This window comes from Protopterus annectens, chromosome 4.part1, assembly GCF_019279795.1.
Source record: "Protopterus annectens isolate FY-2018-M chromosome 4.part1, PAN1.0, whole genome shotgun sequence".
Classification (NCBI taxonomy): domain Eukaryota; kingdom Metazoa; phylum Chordata; order Ceratodontiformes; family Protopteridae; genus Protopterus; species Protopterus annectens.
This window is the reverse complement of record NC_056734.1, coordinates 442,186,764-442,211,541: the sequence shown is the minus strand read 5'-3', so window position 1 is coordinate 442,211,541 and position 24,778 is coordinate 442,186,764. Positions and strand designations below refer to the sequence as shown.

The window sequence follows — 24,778 nt, the reverse complement described above, 5'->3', positions numbered from 1 at the left end:
GACTACCTTCCCTTCATATCTATGGCTTTGGTGACTGTTTCGAAGAAGTCAACCAGGTTCAAATGGCAGGATCTGCCCTTGACGAAGCCGAACTGGGTAGGATCTAGTGTCTGTAGGTCCCCAATGTCTTTGTTTATGAGCTCCATGATGATCCTCTCCATAGCCTTGCAGACTAAGCTAGTCAGGCTTATGGGGCGATAGTTTCCAGGGTCCGTGGAGGCTCCACCTTTGTGGAGTGGGACCACTGTTGCTGCACGCCATTCTGTGGGCACATATCCTGTAGTGAGGCTGAGATTGTACAGCTGTTTTATTTGAGGGATTAGTTCTTCTTGGAGTTCATGTAGGACGCAACCCGGGACGCCATCTGGTCCCATGGAAGCAGTGTTTTTTGCTTTGGAGAGGGCAGCCTTCACCTGAGCATCAGAGATGTTTGGGAGGCAGCCCTCTGCCGGATAGATACTTGCTCTTTTTGGGGAGAGGGTGGAGAAGTTTGCACTGAACCTGTCTGCCAGGATATTGGCGATGTCTGTGGGTTCAGTGTATTTTTTGTCATTTAGAATCAACTCAGAACAAGTCTGGGAGTTGCATCCCAAGTTCTTAACATAACTGAAAAAAGCCTTATGATTGTCTTTAGTGTCCTGAGCAATTTTTCTCTCGAACGTGGCCTTGGAGGATTTTATGAGGGATCGTAATTTTTTGCTAGTACTGATCAGGGATGCCTTCCCTATTAGGGATTTTGCTCTATCATGTAGTATCTTCCTCCTTCTGTTGTACAGTTTATTTATGGCTGGGGTCCACCAGACTGGACGCCTGCCTTTGGATGTTTGGGTTTTGGTTTTGTTTGGGATAGCATGATCCATGCATTCCTGGAGATGTCCGTAGAATGCGTTTATATAGGATTCTGCAGTTTGGGCCGTAGTTTCCACTGGCCCTGGGGCCTTGAAGGATTCCACTTCGGTTTTGAGAAGTGAGAAGTTCGCTTTTGAGAAGTTTTTCACTGTGGTTTTCTGGGCTGGGGGTGGGGTCAGCATGTGGACATCCAGTGAAATTAATTTATGGTCTGATCTTACCAATGAGGATATACTTCAGGTGCGGAGCATAGTGTCCCCATGTTGGTAATGATCAGGTCTAGTATGTTATCCCCTCTTGTGGGAGTGGTGACTAGTTGTTCCATAGCATTTGAGTTTATAATTTCCAGGAACCTTTGGGCTAAGGTGCTGGGGCTTGAGTAGTGCTCCCAGTCTATGTTTGGGTAGTTGAAGTCGCCCAATATAATGGTGTTCGGAGGGATCTTCATGTTCTCCAATGTTTTCAGGAAAGCAGAGTGGGATTCCTGACTTTGAGAGGGTGGTCTGTAGGATGCTATAAATTGAAAAGCAGTCTTGCCCACTGTTTGTTGCACATGGATGGTGTCCGTTACTTCGTGCAATGCCACTAACCTGGAGGTGTGGATATCCTTGATAAATATGGACACTCCCCCTCCTTTTGTGGTTCGGTCCAGGTTTTGGGGCCGAAAGCATGATATGATGTATAACCTGGTAGTGCTGGGGTGCTCTCTCGAGCCTTGAACCAGGTTTCTGTCACTGCACAGATATCGATGTTCTCCATACCGAGGAGAGCTTTGAGTGCGTGCATCTTGAGGTTAAGACTTCTGGCGTTTAGCAGCATTACCCTTAGTTTCTTGTTTCTTGTGCTGTCTATGGAGGTGGGTTTGACTTTTGAGCCTTGCCTAAAAAAGGCACTATGGGGGTGGCAAGAGCTTTTGCCAATATCCGAAAGCCCAGTGGTGACAGGTGCAAGCCGTCCCTAGCGAAGCAACGTGGCTTGTCGAGCATGTCATCCCACGCTGACAGACACTGAATCCCTTTAAAATGACACCAAAATTTTAGCCAATTGTTAAAATCGATCATTTTGTCTTTGTACTGTGGCATCATTCTAGGTGAGGGTAAGATGCTGCTCAAGATCAGGGTCATACCAGCCTGGGCTACATGATCAGAGAGCTCCTCTATGTCTCTTTTCATGTAGTCCAGGGAGGTACATCTCAGGTCATTCAGACCAGCATGTACAATGACCGAGTCATATTTGTATTTGCTTTGGAGTGACCTGAGTGCTTGCGTTATGTGGCGGATCCTAGCGCCCGACAGGCAGCTCACTGTGACCTTCTCTTTATTCAGCCTGGTGAGCGGGACGTCAGTGTGTCTGACAATAGAGTCACCTATTACAAGAGTATCAGGTGTGTTATTCTGCCTTAAGTAATATCCATACATATGAGGACATAAGAATTATTTAGATGTGTGGACTAAAAAGAATTCTGTTATGGCAGCTGAGGATATTTTGGAAAACACTAAACCAAAGATAATACACAAATTAAGAAACTGTATGCTCTTATTTATGCGCATGAATAATGAGATATGGAAAGTGAAAATGTTTCAGTTCCTTTATTTAGTCATATATGGATAATTATTTTTTCCAACTAGAAAATGTGAGGAGGGTGAGGATTAATAAACAGCTGAAGAAACTTGTTTAGGAGGAGAGGAAGGCAAGGGTTAAGTGGGATAAGTTGATCTTTTCCACAGAACATGGTGATTTAGGGTTACTCAATTTGGAGGGGTACTTTAAAGTTATGCAATTAAGGTTCACATAAATAAGAAGACTATAAATCAAATTCAAAAAGGATGATGATGAAATGGGGGGGGTTGGAAGATAAGACACTAGGATTTTGCATGTGGGCTATTAACAAGAATAACAAACATACAGAACATCACATATTCTTACAGTAGCAGAACATATTCTAAGAACTAGGCCAATGCAGGAAAGCAGAAAGGAGATTTTACCAATAGGAATGTCTGCAAGTAGGGTAAAGAAAACTGGCAAAATGGGGATCTAATCTAATACTGGAAATAACGAAGCAACCAAAGTACTGGGAGGAAATAACTCAATGGAAAGGGGCTAAGCAGGAGTTTGAATTGTAGGTTAGACACTGCCTACCATACAGGACTGATAACACAGTACAGGCAAAGAGAAACGGATGTGGAGTACTAAGAAAAATATCAGCTTTGAAAGAGTTTTTAGTGAAGTCTAACAAAGATGATACTGTTAAAAAGAGTAGTTTGGTGTATGAAATACTGCATGACAACTATAAGAATCAATCAGAGGGGGTTAGAAAATATTGGGGAAAATAGAAATACAAATTATAAAAGAATACTGGCAAGAAATCTGTATGGATCCCAAGTATTTTACAAAAAACATAAGATTTAGGATTTTTGCATAGTAGTGTTTGTATAGGTGCTTATACTGATCAAGCACACCTCAGAGGATTTTATGCCAGGTAAACAGCAAATATTTGAAATGTGATGGGGAAGACACAGGAAATTGAGAACATATTTTTGATAATATTACAAGTTGGCAAACTTTAAAAAATTCCCTACAGAGTACTCTGACAGACATGTTGGGAAAACCAATGGTAGTACCTAAGAAACTTGCTCTTGAGATGGGAAGTAAGATCTGAATTGCCTAGGAATAGTAAGGGTCTTACTATGTCTGTCTCTGGCAATCAACAAAAGCAACTACTAGAAAATGGAAATAAAAATCTAAACCAGCTGTAATGGAAATACTGAACACTGTAACAGAGATAAAATAATTAGAGGTGGAATCTTTAAGGAGCACATTTCATAGAAATAAATGGAAATTTAACTCATTCACTCCAATGAAGCTCAGGAAGTTTGCACTGTAACTTCCAATGTGTGGAGCCTATGCCTTTTGACAGAATAAAATTACATCATCACATTTCAAACAAATGTTCATATGGTACTTGCATATTATCACAACCACATTCTCAGCGATTCGACTCACTGCTATTTTCTGGCAGCCCTTCAAGGTATCGTTTTGTTTGGAAGGAAATTCAACTTTTTTTTTACAATGCAATGTTTGTAACACAAATTATATGAATATTGATAACATAATCATGTTTTAAAACGTGATGTTACTGACTATACAAGTGGCACTGTATGAACATTATTTTTCCTACTGAAAATCCTGCTCATATTCAACTTTGCTTTCAGTTTAGTTACTGTTCCACATGTTCTGTGACATCCATTAATCACGGCAATCTTAATTGTTGTTACCCCTGGTGTACTTAATCGTTGTTTATAACAAAATAAAAAAAGGCATTTCTTAAAGAAAGAAAGATGCTGGTAGACCCCCCCCCCAACGATAATTCCATCAGGGCTACAACTTCGACAAACTGCCTACATTTCAAATATTTTCTGTTTTTGCTGAACAGTAACAGTGGTACACATACCTCAAAAAGTACAGTTGTGTACACTTACCGTAAGTCTAGATGTTGAGTATATTCACCGTTGCAGTCATTACATTTGGGTAATCTGCTGGCAGGTTGCCCTCAGTTGGCCTGATTAACAAATTCTTGGGTCCTGCATCGGTTGCTGTCCCTTCTTCCATGACGTCAGGGGTATAAAACATGCATCCAACACCATTACATCAGTTTTTCTTGTCCCAGATGTCGGGTGCCCCCTAATGGGGAGCAAATAAAAATAAAAACACAAAAATATACCTCCAACCAAAAGCAAATACACCAAAAAGGCTTTTAAGCATAGTAAAGGAAGGTAGAGGTATAGCCAGAGAAAAGTTGGGGGCTGGAGGGAGGGTAACCAGGACTGCAACAGTGAATACGCTCGAACATCTACATTTATGGCAAGTGTACACAACTATACTATGTTCTTCATGCTTCATTGTTGCAGTCATTACATTTGGGTAGATTCCCAAAGCTATTGTAGGGAGGAGGAGATTATACAGCATTAGGACCAGCTATAAGGACCTGCAAGATAGCAGTAGCAAAGCCAGCTCTGGATTTAGAGAAAGTTGGTAAATGATAATGGTTGGTGAAAGTATGTACAGAACTCCATGTAGCAGCTTCTAGAATATCCCTGGTAGGAACACCTCTGAGAAAGGCTGCAGAAGTAGATGCAGCCCTGGTGGAGTGAGATCTGATCCCCTGGGGAATAGGTTTTCCATGGTGCGTATTGCAGAAATGAATGCAATGGCTTATCCATTTAGAAATGGTTTGTTTAGAAATAGCCCACCACTCTGCCCCTGCAGCAAATGCTACCAGCAATTGTTCAGATTTTCTTCGAGATTTAGTCCTATCCAAGTAGAATCTAAGTTGTCTGTGCACATCCAAGGAATGCAGAATCCATTCCCCTTTGTTCTGTGGATTGGGAAAGAAGGTTGGCAAATGAATGGACTGATCGAGAGCCACACTGGAAACCACCTTGGGCATGAAGGATGGATTGGTCCTCAGAGATACCTTGCCCACATGAAAGATGATGAAGGGCTCCACTGCCATAAGGGCCTGTAATTCAGATATCCTCCTAGCTAAGTGATTGCTAAAAGGACGGCTGTTTTCCAAGAAAGAAATTTTAAGTCTGCAGTAGCAGCTGGCTCGAAAGGAGGTAGATTGAGTTTTTCCAAAACAAAGTTAAGATCCCAGGCAGGGGTGGGAACTCTCCTGGGTGGCCTCAAATTCTTTGCCCCTCTGAGATGCTGCTTGAGCAGGGGATGAGAGAAGAGGGGTGGTTCTGTGTTATAGTGAGCTGAAATAGCTGAAGCGTGGATTTTAATAGAGGAAAAAGACTGGCCCTTGAGAAGCATCTCAGTTAAGTATTGCAAAATCTGAGGTAAATTGGGTGCTGCTGTACTCATCCCTAAAGATTGGTTCCAGGCACAGAATCTTTTCCATTTGTCAGCATATGATTTTCTAGTACTATGTCTTCTCGCCTCCAAGATGACATCCATCACAGGTTTGCTGAGGGATGATAAGGGTGAATTTAAGTGATTAGCCAGGCTGCAATATTCAGTGTTGGAAGCTGAGGGTGCAGAATTTGGTTCTCCTGCTGAGACAGCAAGGAAGGGGTCTGAGGCAGGTTCCATGGAGATATTTGTGACACACTGCGCAGGAGTGGGTACCAGTGTTGCCGTGACCAGTCTGGAGCAATCAAAATCATTTTTGGTTTGTCCTGTTTGACTTAGCAGAACTTTGGAGAGCAGAGGCAGAGGGGGAAAGGCGTAAACTGATAGGTTTCCAGCTGAAGGACAGAGCATCCACTTTCCAGGCTTTTTTGTGGGGAGTCCTTGTGCAAAACTTATCCAACTGGTAGTTCTGGGGGGAGGCAAACAAATCTATGTCTGGGCTCCCCCATTTGCTTGTCAACAGGTTGAAAATCCGTGATTCCAGTTTTCACTCGTGTGGGTCCATGAGATTTCTGATTAGTCCGTCTGCCAGTGTATTCAAATTTCCTGGCAGGAATTGAGCTTGCAGGTGCACTTGGTAGCTCAAGGCTGTGTTCCACAATGCCATGGTTAGTCTGCAGAGGGGGTAAGAATGTGTACCCCCCCCCACCTGCTTGTTTATGTACCACATAACCGTGGTGGTGTCCATCTTTATCATTAGTTGTCCTCGAAGAATATAGTCCTTGAAGGCTGTCAGAGCATTCTGTACAGCTAACATTTCTTTTTGATCGATATGCAAGTGCATTTGATTTGGGTTCCATTTGCCCTGAATGTACTTTCCTGCCAGGTGTGCCCCCCATGCATAGTCTGATGCATCTGTAGTTAGGGTTTAGGTGGCAGGGGGTAGTGTGAATGGCACTCCCTTGTTTTGGTGGCAGGCCTCTGCCCACCATAAGAATTCCAGGCGTATGCAAGGTATGATATTAATCATTGTTTCCAGACTGTGACAATGTTGACTACATAGACTTAAGTACCACTGTAGTTTCTTCATATGCAGTCTTACATATGGAATTAGAAGACTGCAGGAGGCCATGAACCCCAAGGCTTGCAGTATTTGTCTTGCAGATTTCAGGGTTTTTGTGGCCACTTGTTTGAAGTAAGTTACCAATTGAATTTGCTTCTCTGGCGTGAGGAAAGCCATCTGGGCAGTTGTATTCTAGCTTGCACCCAGGAATGTAATCTGTTGAGAGGATACCAGTTGTGATTTCTTTTTGTTTATGGTGTACCCCAGACAAGTTAAAACCCTTTTTACAAATGCCAGATGATTGAGAAGAATGCCCTGGTTTTCTGCCTGAATTAGATAATCGTCCAGGTATGGATATATTTGAATATTTCTTTACCTGCAAAATGCAATAACTGGAGCCAGGCACTTTGTGAATACCCTGGGCATAGTAGACAGGCCAAAGGGCAGTGCAGAGAACTGATAATGCAAGTAGCCTGCTTTGAAGTGGAGGTATCTTCTGCAAGATTCTTCTTTTAAATCTAGAGTTGCCAACCAGGCATCTTTGCCTAGCATAGGAAGTAACTGGTGAAGAGTCAGCATCTTGAATTTTGGAATGTCCAGAAATGTGTTTAGAGTAGAGAGGTCCAGAATCGGACACCATGATTTGTCTTTTCTGAGTACCATGAAAAGCCTGGAGTAGAAACCTTGTTCCTTTTCCTCTTCTGGTACTGGTTGAATAGCCCCCATGTTTAAGAGGGAAAGTACTTGTTTTTGAGTCTCTGCCGACTGATTTGGGGGCAGGTCTGGCCACCCGTTTGGTGTTGGCAGTGTGTGGAAATTAAATCTGTATCCCTGGGACACTGTTTAAAACCCATTTGTCCTAGGTTATGTGTTCCCAGTTCTTTGCATGAAGTGCAATCTTTCCCCCCAAAGGGGCGGCTAAAAGGTAAGTTCTTGGAAATTTTAAAAGGAAGTCATTGAGACTGTTTACCATATGGGGGTGTCTTATTTCTAGATTTGGAAGTGGAGGCCCCCATTGCTTAGATCTGAGAGTCCCTTGGGACTAGAACTTGGTGCTTTTGGTGTGCCTGGGTTTGGCTTGAGAGGATCTGGAAGGAGTTGAAAAATTCTTAGTAGGCCAGTGCCTACTAAATCTTGGAGGTTGCACTTGTAAGAAATCCTTAACAGCTTGCATGGATTTAGCTTTATCTTCCCTCTTTTCTAGAACTTTTTCAGCCTTACTGCCAAACAGGCGGTCTTGATTTAAAGGAACATCCAACAATTTTGCTTTAACATGATCAGGCAAACAGTGCTCCTTAAGCCAAGCATGTCTTCTAAGCACAGACCCAATAACAGCAGCCCTGCACAAGGCCTCTAAAGAATCAAAACCACATTGCAAAGTATGTTTTCCAACTTGTTCAGCAGAATGCAATAAATCCTGTAAATCTTTATTTTCCACACAGTCAGGAATCATCATTTTCTGTTTAAGCAGTCCAATAGTATGCTGTTGATATTTTAACATATGAAATTGGCAGTTTAAAGCATTGATTGCCAAGGTTGCAGGAGTATAAATCGTCTTGCCCCATCTATCCAGTGCCCTGGAGTCTCTATCAGAAGGGGTAGGATTTTTAGCGGTAGAAGCCTTAATGCCCTTTGGCCCCTGAGAAATGGTTTCTGGATCTGCAACAGGATTTTTGAAAAGGACCTTGTGGGACTCAGGAACCCTGTAGTATCTGTCAGGTTTACTAGGAGCCGGAGGTAGGGAATCAGGGGTCATACTGGATTCCGAAAACACATCAACAATGTCTAGTACAGGAGGTACAGCCAAAGGCCTATGCTGAGGTAGAAGAAGGAAATCCCTAAGCCTCTTTTTTGAATCAGAAAATTCCTTACTTTCCCAGTGGAAATGCTCCATTAAGGTATGTAAAGTTTCCCCAAAAGAAAAATCCTCAGGAGGGGAAGCAGAGAGAATGGAATCCTCTGCATCAGAATCCTCATAAGTGTGTATGGATCATTAGAAGGGTCAGAAGAAACAGAATTCTGATCAGAAGATTCATAATCAAACTCAGCCCTAGGCCTCTTAGAGGGGAGGGGGTTGACTACCCCTGATTAGAATAATTAAATCTTCAGCCATTTTGATCAGTTGTTTTTTAGGCGTACGGACCTGAACATGTGGTGGGAATCGGTTTTTTTAGACATAGATCGAGATTTAGACCTTAGTAAAGGTGGAGTCTGTTTAATATGCAAGTCTGTAGGCCTGAATACACCCTCAGAAGCCGGTGCCTGCACAGCGTCTCCGGACCCATTCAAGGTAGAGACATCCGTGGGATCCATAGGTGAAGAATCTCGCGGCATACCGGACTCCGAATGGGTCTCAGTAGAGGCCTGCGAATCAGAATTAGTGGGTATGAGGGGCTGCAAAAGCGCCTCACTGAGTACCTGCGAACTGGCGACTGGCTTAGGAGAAGCGTTGTTGGCAGCTTTGGACCTCGGCGGCCTGTCTCTGTCTTTATCTTTGCGTTTTTTCAGAATCTCAGTAGTCAGATGGCTATCCGATGACATTTCTGGATAATTAAACTGAGAAGCGAAATACTTAGAAGCAAAAATGTAACTACGACGGATAGTGCGCTGATTAAATAAAGCACAAAACCAACAGCAAGGTACGTCGTGGTCAAGGCCTTGGCAAGGAATACAGTACGAATTAAAATCTTTGTGAGGTATTTGCTTTCCACAAGTAATGCAATTATTAACTTTTACTGAGATCGGTAAGGAGCAAGAAAAAGTTTCCCCAATGGGGTACATAGCTTTAAGTTGAAGACTTCGGTTCTGAAACTCGAAAAAGAAAATTTCAGGAGTCGGCCGACCGGCACTTGTGAACCGCTTCTGCTTCGGGCACCAAACGGCAAGAAAGACTGATGTAATGGCGTTGGATGCATGTTTTATACCCCCGACGACCTGACGTCATGGAAGAAGGGACAGCAACCGTCGCAGGACCCAAGACTTTGTTAATCAGGCTGAGGGCAACCTGCCAGCAGATTACCCAAATGTAATTACTGCAACAGTGGAACACGAAGAACATCCTCGGACTTCAAGAAGTCTGGAGAAAAACATAAATAATGGTGTGGGACAGGGTAGATGATCAAAAATGAGCGACAGATGTACTTCACTTACAACCAAAAACAAAAAAAACAGGATGAAGAAGCAGCATACAGTTTAAAATGTGTTTTCAGAAGCCTGTTGGTATCATAAACACAATAGCTTGAAGGGCTGGCAGAACACATCAGCTTTGAGTTGCTGAGAATGTGGTTTGATAATATGCAAGTACCTTTCATACTTTGGAACCATAAGGGTTATGAAAGAAGTACAAAGGGTAAATTCTTCAGCACAAATTATTTTTACAGTGGTAGTATTCTTTAGGTTTTAGGTCTTAAAAGCAAATTTTGTAAGTCACAGTAAACACAGTAACTATCACACTTGTAATATTTTGTAAACAACTTACAATATCTCACCAACCATTGAAGTTACACACATACTGTAATTAGCATTTTATTTATTCAGCCGAGAGCTTTCATATGAGGCTAAGGAGTTATGTGTTGCTTGGTTGCTGAGATATTTAGGAAAGTGTGAAAATTATATCTATATAAATTAACATCATAAAAACAGCAGTTAATATCTACTTATCTGCAATAGGCAGAGGTCAAACATTAATGCAGTTGAATCTGCCCTTGTGTAAGCTTTAAGATGAAACCTTTACAATCCTTGTACATATCATGGTTTTGGAATTATTGATGCAAATATGAACAACCATTATTTGATACCTACAGGCATCAGTACGAATTAACCACATATGCATTTGTATGTGTCACTTGGATGTAATGAGTTTTTAAGGGGGGATAATAGATGCAGAATAATGTTCAGGAAGAACAGTGATGTTTAGGGGATGTCAGGAATTGAGCAATTTATATAAAGGTTGCAGGGAATGAAAACTAGTTAAAAGAAAACATTTATACTGTACAATGATAAAACAAACATTAATAACAGTTTCTGTTATTGTCTGTTAAGCATGCAAACTCATGCTACAACTTAAAATGCGATGATTAAATAAATATTTAAAAAGTGTTATGCTTTTGAATCCATTAGAATGGTATTATCTTCTTAGCTTGCTCTTTGAACTACTCATATTTTAAGAACAAATATTTACTTGGCTGTATTTTTTCTCCTTTGTTCATCCATCTCTTATCATTACAACTCTATCATATGCAGTCCATGATTTCCATGTGTGCAAAGTCCCCTGAACCAGTTGCCTCAACATCAGTACTTTATAAAACTTCAAATCTGTTTTCCACTTCAATTTCTCCTTTTATCAAACCTTTATTTTTGCATTATAAAGTTTTCAGACTGCTGTTCAGTATGAAAGTCTAGCAAATACAATGGCTGCACACAAACGCACATTTTTTCTATACAACTCTTTTTACTCAATGAATGCGACTGCATACTTTCATAGCATATAAAAAAAAAACAATGGAAACACATGCACTTTTTCTTACTCAGTAAGGCAGAAAAGTTAGTGCAACATCTAAAGTATCACAATATTTTCTCATTCAAAAAGGATCTGTCATGGCCTACAGAGAAGGCACAGATTACAAGATGGGGAGAAAGGAGTGCATGTAAACAAGGATGGTTCCAGGCCATGCATAAAGTTAGTACACTGTCGTGGATTTTCTCATACTGAGTCCCAAACTGTTACAGTTTGCACAAAACCAAGGCGTTGTGACATGAACTATAAAATCTGTATATTACCCTAGGTCAAACATTTGGCATGAGATGTTGGTGGCCGGACCTACACAGGAAAACCATACATAGAAGTGTACAGCATCAGTTCAATCTCACAGACTCCAAAGCACATACTACAAAAAGAAAGAATAAGGCATTCAATCTAAGTGGTGTCTCTGAAAAAAATGTTTTTTTGAACACAGATGGTGACAGCTTCCTCAGAGCTCAATTTTTAACATGTCTCCTACAACACAGACCTGGTCAGTATTCCCAAACAAAAGAAGTCATTGGTTCCATTTCTGAAATAACTCACTATAACTCCAGACTTTCTTTGTATTGGTACTTGTACTTCACTGAGTCTTATGTCCCTTCATCACATACAAAATGCAGACAGTCATAACTCCCAAGCCAGCTAATTTGCGAAAAACATGGAGACCTACTACAGTCTTTCTATTACACAATAACTGGACTCAATGGTCAGCAACACAACAAACAAGACTTGAACAACTCATTCCTGTCTGTCATTGCGAACAATAATCATGTTTCAAAAAAACAAAATGTACTTTTACAAATCTTGCAATTTCAGTATTTAAACAATAAAATATCCATTGTACACATTAAACACAAGTGTCTAACTGCATTATTAGGCAACTGTATGAAGCAAAATAATGAAATGAAGCAAACTACAATATGTACAAAGGAATGAAGGCAGCGGTTTCAATTGTAATGCGTTTTCAATTGTAGAAGAAAACAAACTACATGTTGCCACAGATTGTGTATTTTTTTGTGTGGGTACTGAAATGTGCCACAGACATTTCACATACAAGGAGACATGTATTAAGCACTTAAAAACAGTCTATTATCTCAGCTAAAAATGGTCTGATCTAATGTAATTTGTGCATGCAGGGGACAAGAAATGTCAGCACTTCTTTTCTTCTGGAAAAACTGAAAAGAAACAGAGCACTGGACTACAGCTGCTCATTCATTACCTTGGAGGTCAAATGTTGTCTATGTTCAATAAAGGACAATATTTAGGTGTTCAAACTTGGATAAACTCAAGTAAAAATCAGGGGGGGGGAGAGATCAGATTTCCCAATAAATGACATTTCCCTAATGAGTTGTAAGCACAAATTAATGGGTGCATTAATACAAACAGATACAAGCAAACAAAGAAAAAAGAGATCAAACATTCACTGTAACAAAGACTCAATGTATCTGACTTTATGGGCCACTGCAAATATTACAGTTCAGTGTATTTCCCAAAAAGGTGGCACTTCTGAAGAAGTGATCTAAAACTACTGCAACAGTTACTTGAGGTGACAGATTACACAGTTTCATACATGACATCACTGTTCCTTTAAAGGATACGGAGCCCATTACAACCTAAATTCGCTTCAACCACTAAAAAAAGCCATATTACTGGTGTAAACATGGAGAAGAAAATTAAGCGATTAAGCCTAATATACCAACACCAGTCCATGCTAAACTTTTAGTTATGTACTCACCATAACTTCAGATGTTTGGGATCCATCTCGCCTACATTCTGACTGATGGGTTCGGAGCCGATCCCTCGGCTCCGACTCGGCACGCTTATGCCAAAGAGCGAAGTCTCTTATTGGCTGAGCTTATTATATCCCAGGATGCACCACTACCAGTCCCCCAGATCTAGTTTGTCCGCATACATGCACACATGCACGCACTGATTATATAACATCGTCAGATGAAACAAGATAAAAACAGTAGAACTCAAACCGTTCAATCTCTTCTGATCTCCAAGGCAGGGGAAGGAGGGTGGGTATTAGGAATGTAGGCGAGATGGATCCCAAACATCTGAAGTTATGGTGAGTACATAACTAAAGATGTTATGTGATCCTATCTCGCCTACATTCTGACTGATGGGACAGCGTCCCTAGCACCTGAATCCTGGGTGGCTCACTGGAAAACACTCCTGAGTACCGTGGAACCAAATGATGCTCGCCTTTAGATGCCACATCCAATTTATAGTGGGAAATGAAAGTGTGCGGATTGGACCAAGTAGCAGCACAAATCTCCGAGATAGCGAGCTTGGAATGAAAAGCTATAGAAGTCGCCATAGCTCTGGTAGAGTGAGCTTTGATAGATGTTGTAAGTTGCTTATTCGAAGAAGAATAAGCCTGAGTTATACAATCTCTAATCCATTTGGAGATAGTAGCTTTTGTGATGGTTTTACCCAATTTATTGTCTGAGAAGGACACAAACAACTGGTCTGACTTACGAATTTGCTGAGTCCTGTCTAAATAGAAGCGCAATTGCCTGTGAACATCCAATTTATGGAGAGTGTATTCTGCTTCATTGGAGAATTTTGGGAAGAAAACTGGTAGCTCTAGAGATTGTTGGAGACAGAGATTAGAACAGACTTTTGGGACAAAAGATGGATTAGGCCTAAGTGATACTCTATCCTTGTGGAAAATCAAGTACGGTGGTTTTATAGACAGGGCTTGAAGCTCTGAAACTCTTCTTGCAGAAGTAATTGCAACTAAGAAGGCAGTTTTCCAAGACAGATATTTTAACTCACATGTAGCAGCCGGTTCGAAAGGGGAAGATGTTAATGCACGAAGCACGAAATCAAGATCCCACGGAGGTGCAGGGTGAAAAACTGGGGGTCTTAACAGGCCCGCACCTTTAATGAAAGTTTTGCATAGTCTGCTACTCATCAATGGAGGATCCATGGATTCGTGGAATTTAGAGATAGCCGCTAGTTGGACTTTAATAGTAGAGACAGAAGATCCTTGATTAAACAGGGATGTTAAGAATTTCAAAACCTCTGGGATTGGAGCAGTGATAGGGTCTAAGCCCCTGAGTTGAGCCCAGATAGCAAACCTCTTCCACTTACTGAGGTACAATTTCTTAGTGGTGGGTTTGTGGGCCGAAGATAAAATGTGAATAACTTCCGGGTCTAATATGTGACTTCTGACTAAAGTTGGAAGTGGAGGAGCCAAGCTGTCAACTTCAAGGAGTGAAGGGACTGATGCTGTCGTCCCGACTGATGAATTAGCAGATCCGGAGTTAAATCTAAAATCCAAGGATCGTCCACCGCATGTTTCTTCAGGTAGGGAAACCATACTTGACGAGGCCAGTAAGGAGCAATCAGTATCATTGTGGACCCCAATTGAGAAGCTTTTTGAATGACTTTGGAGAGAAGTGGAATCGGAGGAAAGGCATAAAGTAGCCCTGTTGGCCAAGGTTGTGCTAGAGCATCCATAGCTGCTTCCCCCTGATGTGGAGTCAAGGAGAAGAACCTTTTGCACTTTGTGTTTAGTGGTGTTGCAAATAGGTCGCAGCACGGCGTCCCCCATCTCCTGAAAATCTGAGCTGCTACTGTTTCGTTTAGGGACCACTCGTGAGGAGAGAGAATTGTTCTGCTTAATCTGTCTGCCAATATATTTGATTTCCCCGGAATGTGGGTCGCTACCAAGAAACGGCTGGTAGCTACAGCCCATTCCCACACCCTCATGGCCTCTCTGCAAAGGGGGTAAGATCTGGTCCCTCCTTGTTTGTTTAGATACCAGACCACCGACATGTTGTCTGTGTGGATGGCGATTATGCCCTGAGGGAGAAACTTGTGTAAGGCCTGTAGGGACAGAAGTACAGCCCTCATCTCCAATACATTGATGTGGAGAAAAGTTTGTCTGGAAGCCAGGAGCCCTGAACTAACCTGCCCAGACAATGCCCCCCACCCTGTCTGGGAGGCATCTGTCGTCAGGGTGACCACTGGAGAGGAATAACAAAAGGACTTCCTTGATTTAGATTGGATGTCTGAAGCCACCAGCGAAGGTCCCGTTTGCATGTTTCTGTAATCATAATGGGGTGATTGAGGGGAAGGTCCTGAAAGGACCATTGAGTCGACAATAGCCACTGAAGAATTCTCATGTGCAATCTTGCCAGAGGAACTAGAAGAACCGTGGCAGACATCGAACCTAAAACTTGTAGGACCATCCTGGCTGGGGCCTTGGATCTTGAAATCAGGGCTTGAACTTGGCCTTGTAAAGTTTAGATCCTTTCGGTAGGAAGAAAAACGCGCATCAATTTTGAGTCTATCTCTGCTCCTATGAACCTTATGCGCTGAGAGGGCAGCAAGACAGACTTTGACCAATTGAATGTAATTCCCAGGGTAGCACCCAGGGAGATGGTGGCTTTGAGGTTGTCCATTAGTAGATGCCTGGTGGTGGCAGTCAGGAGCCAGTCGTCCAGATAGGGAAACACTTGGAATCCAAGACTCCTCAAGTGAGCAGTCACTACTGCCAGACACTTGGTGAACACCCTGGGGGCTGTGGTGAGACCAAAGGGCAGTGCACAAAATTGGAAATGACTGTCTCCCAGGCTGAAGCGCAGATACCTCCTGGACGCCTGATGTATCGGTATGTGAAAATAGGCGTCCTTGAGGTCTATGGAGCACATCCAAACATCCTTCTCCAACAATGGGAGAATGGATTGGAAAGTGACCATTCGGAATTTGGATTTCGTGACGGATTGGTTTAGTCTGCTGAGATCCAATATTGGTCTCAGGTCCCCTGTCTTTTTTGGCACTAAAAAGAACCTTGAGTAATTTCCGGATCCGATCTGGTCTGTGGGGACCGGTTGGATGACTCCTTTTTCTAGCAGCTTTAAAGCTTCTGCGGCTGCAATTTCCCTTTGACTGGGTGGTGGGCCCGGATTTTTTGGACGGTGGGGTGAGTGTGTGAAGGGATGGTGTAACCTCCGGCAATGATCCGAAGCACCCATCTGTCCTGAGTGATTGACTCCCAGGCTTTTAGGTGCTTGGCAACGGCACCCGACTGGCTCGAGCAGCACAGCCGGGCAATCCCTCATGAGGTGTGGGAGGCTGAAGAGCCACGAAAGGACTCGCGGTCTCCAGAATTGCGGGGCCCTCTGCCGCCTCTGGGACGGCGTCTCCCAGAAAAATTTCCCCGTCCTCTGCCTCTGGAAGGGGAATCTTCCTGCTGTTGAGGATAAAACTTACGTGATTTACGGAACCACATCTTCCCTCCTCCTTTAGCCTTGGGATAAGGCCGAAAGGGAGTGGAATAACGGGCACCTACGGCAGATAAAGTTTTTCCCTCTTGCTCACAGCGGGTAAGAGTGTCTTTAACCTTAGGTCCAAACAAAGAGGACCCATCAAAGGGAGCGTCGTGAAGGAAGACTTGAAGGCCTCCATAAAATGACACAAGCGGAGCCAGGCTTGCCTCCGGAGAGTCACGCGTGTGCCTGCCGCTCTACCGCCTTGGCCGCATATGAAATGAGCCTCATGGACGAGTTAGAAATTGAAGTAAGGATAGCCAACTGAGAGCTAACCGACTGGGCTAGCTGCTCAGGTAGGTTACCCGAGAGGGAATCTGACAGCTCCTTGACCAGATCCCTCTGTAGCCTGGTAAAATGTGCCAAATAATTCAGGGACCTTAAAGTAAAGGCCGCTGAAGTCAGGGTGCGCTTCCCGTACCGGTCCATGCTCCTAAACTCCTTATTAGGAGGATGGACGGACGTTGAAGCCTCTGCCACGTCCTGTTGTGTAGCAGATGCCACCACCATGGCATCTACAGCCACGCCTTTAGTGAGGAACTCCTTCTCGGGTGGGGCTGACAAAAATTTGTTAGGACGAGAAGGCACTGGTTCCACGGTATCTGGATGTTCCCACGCCTCCGACAAACTAAATCCAGGAGCTCGTCAAAGGCGGAGACACCCAGGAGGCGGAGGGCTGAGCCCGAAGGCCTTGAGGAGCACTGACTCATCAGCAGAGGGGGGTTTGGATATCCAGCCGCCTCGTTGTTTGAGGATCTCTAAGATGTCTGCAAATGAGACATCATCCGAGGACGACTTCGGGGACCCCTCCGCATCATCAAGATCAGTGTCCGATGTAATAGACTCGGGGAGTCCACGTGCTTCCTCTTGCACGATCTCTTCCTTGGGGATCCTCTGAAGACAACTCGAAGAACCCTCAGGAGGAGGAACCCCAATGGGGGTAACCTCAGGCCCAGGGGCTCCGCTGCCTAAGGACAGGGAACTGCCAAAGACCCAGTCTCCACGCCCAGGGAAGGTGCGGTAAAGCCGAGAGATGGCCGAAGAAGACTTGGCCAAGGCACTCCTCATAGCTCTGAAAGCCGGACCCCAGAATCCTGGGAGTGTCCGGTCCCGAGCCATGATAGCAGACAGAAGTCCCGCCGAGCACCGAGAGGGAGGCTCGGAACCGATAACATAGGTCCCAAACATCACCCCAGGTCCAGCCGAAGAAGTCCGTGTACCAAACTCGGACCCGAAGGCCGGGGTTGGAGTAAGGGTCGGAGCCGACCCTAAGATCTCCACCGGCTCCAACAGCACCTGCTCCGGCGGAGCGGTCGGAGGAGGAATAGCAATGACATGGGCATGGGCCATCGGCTCCGAAGCCAACTGGGTCGGAGCCGAAACAAATTTTTGAAAGACTGGGGACTGGAACAGTCTTTGGAGCACCCTGTCTATGTCCGAATCAGACATCCTCGATGACCTAGAGGATACTGAACGGGTTCGAGATGGCCTCTCCAACGGCCCCAAAGGGCTAGGGGACCGGCTCCGAGGCAACTCGATGACTATCGGCGCCAAAGGAACACCCACACTAGTTTCCATCGGCGCCGAGGAGGAAGTGTCTGAGCGTGCAACCTTTGTCGGCTCCGAGACCAGTGGAGCCGACGAAGGTGACCCGCCTCTCGATGCCCCAGCCATCGGCTCCGAAGCCAGAGGAGTCGAGACTGGTGGCATCGAGGCAGACCGTTCCGCCCTCGGCTCCGAAGTCCTTGGAGCCGAAGGAGAAGCCTGCCTATGTCTTTTGGCGGTCGGATCCGACGGACTGGACGGAGCCGACACCCTTTTCTTTTTAGCTGGAGAAGGAGAGGATGCTAAAGCTTCTTCAAAGGAGGGTTTTATTAAGCCTTTAAGAATGAGTTTATTTTTCCTCTCCTGGAGGACCCTCGAGGAAAAAGCGTGACACACACTGCATGACTCTTGTAAATGTTTTGCACCCAAACAATAAACACAGAGAGAGTGGTCATCTGTGATTGACATTTTAAAATTACATTTGGTGCATTTTTTAAAGCCCGAAGGCCTAGGATTCTGAGACATTATAACAATAATGCAGTAATTCTCTGACAGCAAAAACAACACTATCCTAACTTGACTTTCTGATTTAACTGACACTACAAAAATCAGTTTACAACTGCCGATTAGGTAAACAATCCGGTAATAACAATTAACTCAAGGGGATCTTAAAACCCCAAAGGTTTGAGAGGGGTTGACTGACCGGGAAAGGCCCTACAGATGAAGGAGGCCTGAAATCAGAACCAACGCCCAATCACACTACAAAGTTTTTCACTAAAAACTCCAATCACACACAAAAGCACAGAGTAGCCGTTAAAACAGCTTTTTATGATAGGAACAGCAAATTTCTGACAGAAAAAGTAAGTTAAATACTACTCAGCTCAGCCAGCTCGAGACCACGTCTTCGCTAGTTAGCGGCAAACGAGATCTGGGGGACTGGTAGTGGTGCATCCTGGGATATAGTAAGCTCAGCCAATAAGAGACTTCGCTCTTTGGCATAAGCGTGCCGAGTCGGAGCCGAGGGATCGGCTCCGAACCCATCAGTCAGAATGTAGGCGAGATAGGATCACATAACATCAACTGTTATGATACACACGGGAAGGAGAGTAGTTTTATGGATACATTCTAAATGTGACCAAAGATGGTAATTCCTTGTGGAACAACTATGTCCACTTTTGTACATAGCAAACTCAAGACCTACTGGCTATTAAAGAAGCCTGATGTGCCGGACCTCATGTTAGAACTTCAAGTGCAACTATGTAGTTATCTAGCACCTTCTAGAAGATATAGACGGACATTAACTGAGGCAGAGAATTTATTCCATAGTAATGGAGGTCTCTGAGATAGTAAGTTATATTTCACAGTATGGCTGATATTACTTTTTGTTGAGGATGTGTCTCCTCTTACTTTCAGATCACCGATGGAGTTTTAAGTAAAGGGTTTCAAACAGTAAGGGGTGTTTTAATGCTCTGGATTAACTCTAAGAATACAAGATACAAAACAGAAAATGTTGTTGTAGTCTCTTCTTCTAAGACAAGCCCCAAGGTCCTTCTATTGTCTTTGTGAAGAATCTTTGCATCTTAGCTAACTGTGCAACATGGAGTGTAGGTACGTTAAACAGGGAGCAATACTCTAATTAAAACTAGTTTGATGACAAGCAGACATAAGAAGATGATCACCTCCCTAGTACAGCTCTTATCCCCAAAGAGTATTAGGTGAGCAAAAAGTACAGTTGTGTAAGGTGCAATAACCAAATTAGAGAAGATTTTCAAATTCTTCACTGTTGCAGTAGACTTTAGGCTATACAGATTGCATTTTGCTCAAGACACACCTGTTGGCCAGTATCCAAAACCTCTCTTTCCCACACCTTAGGGAAGAAAAATTAGGAGTGCAAAATCATCAAGACTCTCCTCCCTAAAAATTAAGTAGCAGTGCACTCATCCAGATCTGCAAAAACAAGAAATAACCACAATATTTATATCCCAGCAATAAACTATATAAAAAATGGAGGGTGGGTGCAGCTATTGTGGCAGTGAAGAATTCAAACACCTACTTAAGTGCAGCTTACACAACTGTACTATGTTCATTTCCACTACTGCAGTAGCTTTTAGGCTATATGGGTTGACTACCAAAGCCTATTCAACCTGGGAGGAGGAAGTATATTGATCTAGAAGCTCCTGGAGGATGGTCCTAGCAAAGCCAGTTCTGTATCTAGAAATAAATCTAGTCTATAATGCCTTGTAAAAGTACATACAGATGACCACACAGCTACCTCTAGAATACTTATAGAATCCACTGTTTTCCAACATACCACTGAAGAAGATAAGGCCCTAGTAGAATGGGCCTTAACACTACCTGGTACTGGTTTACCATGGTTCGCATAAAAGTCAAAAGCTAAGGACAAACATTTGGAAAGAGTCTGTTTGGCACTGGTTGTCCTTTCTTTGTCCCAACATAATACATAGCTAATCAGATTTTCTAGAGGACTTGGTTCTGTTAAGACAGCACCTAAGCTGCTTATGCACATCCAGACTCCAGAGTATATAGAATCCTTTCTCCATGGATCTGTCATCTGAACAGAGCACTGAAAGATTGATGGCTTTATTCAATGTAAACTCTGAAACAATCTTAAGCATGAATGAGGAACTTGTTCTTAATGATACCGTACTCTCTATGAAGACCAGCTTGCCCCCCTTTTAGTACCTGCTGCATAACTTCTTAAAGGAGATGCCTAAAGGGAATTAGAGTTGAGCCATCTAGGCAGTTAGTTCAGTATGTTTGAGACTGGGGTGTATCAAACTCTGCAAGTATTGCGCGAGTAGGTCCAGTTTGTGAGGAACCTTGTGGTAGCTGTCCTTGGTCAATTCCATAAGAAGGGAGAACAAATGCTGCCTGAGCCAAAAGGGAGTCACCACAATTATTTTTGGAGAGTCGTCCAGAATCTTAATAATTATCCTGGATATGAGTGGAAAGTGTGGAAATGCATAAATGATCATTCCTGTCCACTGGAAAGAAAGCATCTGTTTTCCAGGGCAATCTGCAAGATGTCCTGCAGCAACATTTGTTCAGCTGTCCAGTCTGAAAGGAGGCAAACAGATATATTTGAGGTGCTTCCCATGACTGGATCAATTCCTGGAAAACACCCTCATTCAATTTTCATTCATGAAGGTCTGTTCTGGTCCTTTTCAGCTTGTCTGCTACTATGTTTTCCTCTACAAAATGTAGGATGCCTGGAGGCTTAATGAGTGCTGAACAGCTACCTCCCAAGCAGTCATGATACATCTGCACAGAGGGTGTAACCTTGCACACCCTTGCTAGCTTATGTACCACATCATTGTGCGGTTGCCTGTAATCACCTGGAGAGGTCCTGGGTACCACAGGTGAAGAGATGTTAAGGGGTAGCTCAAAGCGAACTCTCTCTCTCTCTGATATTTAAGTACTTTGGTCTGTCTGAGGAAAGTACAATTGTATACACTTACCATAAATGTAGATGCTCGAGTGTATTCACTGTTGCAGTCATTACACTTGGGTTATCCTGCTGGCAGGCTACCCTCAGTCAGCCTGAATTCCAAAGTCTAGGTCCGGCGTCAGTTGCTGTCGCCTCTTTCCTGACGTCAATGCGCCAGGGGTATAAAAGATGCAGCCGACGCCATTTTCTTCCATTTTTCTTGCCCCAGATGTCAGGTGGCCCCAAAAGGGTAGGCTAAAAAAATATGCCAATAAAACATGCATGCACCAAAATATATTATACCTTCATCAACAAGCAAATACTCCACATAGGTTGTATACATTAGAGAAGTGCAGATAAATTCCAGCAAAGAAATGGGGGATGGTGGGAGGGTAACCTGGATTGCAACAGTGAATACACTCGAACATCTACATTTATGGTAAGTGTACACAATTGTACTATGTTCTTCGTGTTTCATTGTTGCAGTCATTACACTTGGGTTGAATCCCAAAGCTATGGTTGGGAGGCTGGAGCTAATATAGCATTAGGAGCGGCTATGAGGCCCTGCAGAACTGCAGTGGCAAAGCCTGCCCTGCAGAACTGCAGTGGCAAAGCCTGCCCTGGATTTAGAGTAGAGTGGTAAATGACAGTGCTTTGCAAAGGTGTGCACTGAACTCCAGGAAGCAGTCTCTAAAACGTCTTTGGTTGATACTCCCCTGAGGAAGGCTGCTGAAGTGGCTGCTGCTCTAGTTGAATGTGGCCTAATGCGCTTAGGCACTGGCTTGCCATGTTGTGAATAGCAGAAATGAATGCAGTGGCCTATCCACTTAGAAATAGTCTGCTTTGAGATGGCCTTTCCTTATGATCCTGCAACATATGCCACTAGTAGTTGCTCTGTCTTTCTGAAAGCTTTGGTTCTGTTCAAGTAGAAGCGTAGTTGTCTATGCATGTCCAAAGAATGCAGAATTCTCTCCCCCTTATTCTGTGGGTTTGGATAGAAAGTAGGCAGATGAATAGCTTAGTTAAGGGCCACATTGGAGACTACCTTAGGAATGAATGTCGGGTTTGTCCTCCGAGAAACCCTGTCTGGATAAAAAATGATAAAAGGTTCCACAGCCATGAGTGCCTGTAGCTCTGAGACTCGCCATGCAGAAGTTACTGCTAAGAGCAGAGCTGTTTTCCAAGATAAAAACTTTATATCAGCTGTAGCGGCTGGCTCAAAAGGAGGCAGGGTGAGTTTTTCCAAGACATAATTGAGGGCCCATGCAGGTATTGGTGATCTCCTTGGAGGCCTTAAGTTTTTGGCTCCTCACTGCCTTAACAAAGGATGAGAAAAGATCGGTGGCTCTGTATTGTAAAGAGAAAATGGCAGAGGCATGAATTTTAATTGATGAAAAGGATAGGCCTTTGTCCAGCATCTCAGTTAAGTATTGCAAAATCAGGGGAATATTTGGTACAGCTGTGTCAATTCCTTGTGCCTGGTTCCAAGCACATAATCTTTTCCATTCTGGCCTTCAAAATGACATCCATCACAGCTTTAGTGAAGGGCGCGTTTTGTATGACTACATTATCTGCCATGCTGCCAGATTTAAGGTCTTTAGCTGGCTGTGCAGGATCGGATTGTGTTGTTGGGATAGTAGACGAGGCATTTGAGGCAAGGTCCAAGCCGGGCATTGAGACAAGTTCCTTAGAATTGGATACCAGTGCTGGCGGGGCCAGTCTGGGGCAATCAGTATCATTTTTGGCTTCTATTGTCTGGCCTTTAGGAGTACCTTGGGGAGGATAGGCAGTGGAGGAAAGGCATATACTGCTAAGTTTTTCCAGCTGAAAGATAGGGCGTCCACTTTCCATGCATGTCGGTGATAAGTTCTTGTGTAGAATCCTTTTAGTTGGTAGTTTTGAGGACAGGCAAACAGATCTATCTCTGGACATCCGCATTTCCTGGTTATCATGCTGAAGACTTGTGGATCCAATTTTCACTCGTGGGGATCCATGAGGTTTCTGCATAGTTCGTCTGCCAGAGTATTTATCTTTCCTGGCAGGAATTGTGCCTGCAGATGTACTTGGTAAGTCGATGCTGTGTCCCACAAAGTCATGGCTAGTCTGCAAAGGGGGTAGGAATGAGTGCCTCCCTGCTTTATATACCACATGAACGTGGTGTTGCCTGTCTTTATCAGTAGTTGTCCCAGATAATGTAGGTCCTTGAAGGCTGTCAGGGCATTCTGAACAGCTAGCATCTCTTTTTGATTGATATGCAGATGCATTTGGTTTGCGGACCATGTGCCTTGAATACACCTTCCTGCCATGTGGGCCCCCCCAGGCATAATCTGATGCATCCGTTGTTAATGTCCGCCTGGCTGGGGGTAAAGTGAATGGCTGCCCCTTGTTCTGGTGACAAGCCTTCGCCCACCATCAAAACTCCTGTTGCAGGCAGGGAATGAGGGTAATTATTGTTTCCAGACTGTGGCAATGTTGATTCCAAACACTTTTTAGGTACCATTGAAGTTTCCTCATATGAAGTCTCACATATGGAATTAGTAGAATGCAGGATGCCATAAAGCCCAAAGCCTGCAGAATTTTTCTTGCAGATAACTGGGCCTTTGTTGCCAACAGGTTGAAATAGGTAGTCAGTTGTCTTTGTCTGGTGCGAGATAAACCATCTGGGCAGTTGTATTTAAGCTTGCACCCAGGAATATTATCTCTTGAGTGGGTACTAGTTTTGATTTCTTTTCATTGACTGTGTACCCTAGGCCTGTTAGAAATCTCTTTACAAATGCCAGATGCTGTTGTATAATGTCCTTGTTCTCTGCTTGAATGAGGCAGTCATCCAAGTAAGGATATATCTGTACTCCTCTTTGTCTGCAGAATGCAATTACTGGTGCCAGGCACTTTGTGAAGACCCTGGGCGCAGTAGATAAGCCAAAAGGCAGTGCAGAGAACTGGTAGTGCATTGAGCCAGCTTTGAATCTGAGGTATCTTCTGCATGTTTGTCTGATTGGGACATGCAGGTATGCCTCTTAGGTCTAAAGTCACAAGCCAAGCCTTCTTGCCAAACATGGGCAGAAGCTGCTGAACAGTCAACATTTTGAATTTTGGTATATCCAGAAATGTGTTTAGAATAGATAGGTCCAGTATTGGTCTCCAGGTCTTTTCCTTTTTTGGGACCAAGAAAAGTCTTGAATAAAATCCGTGTCCCTGCTCTTGCTCTG

General features: G+C 43.6%; 1 protein-coding gene across 2 annotated transcripts in view; it reads right to left on the bottom strand.

The window, feature by feature from the left end:
* Window positions 1-24,778, bottom strand: part of WDFY1 (WD repeat and FYVE domain containing 1) — a 954,352-nt gene that overhangs the window by 69,722 nt on the left and 859,852 nt on the right. The window lies entirely within an intron of this gene.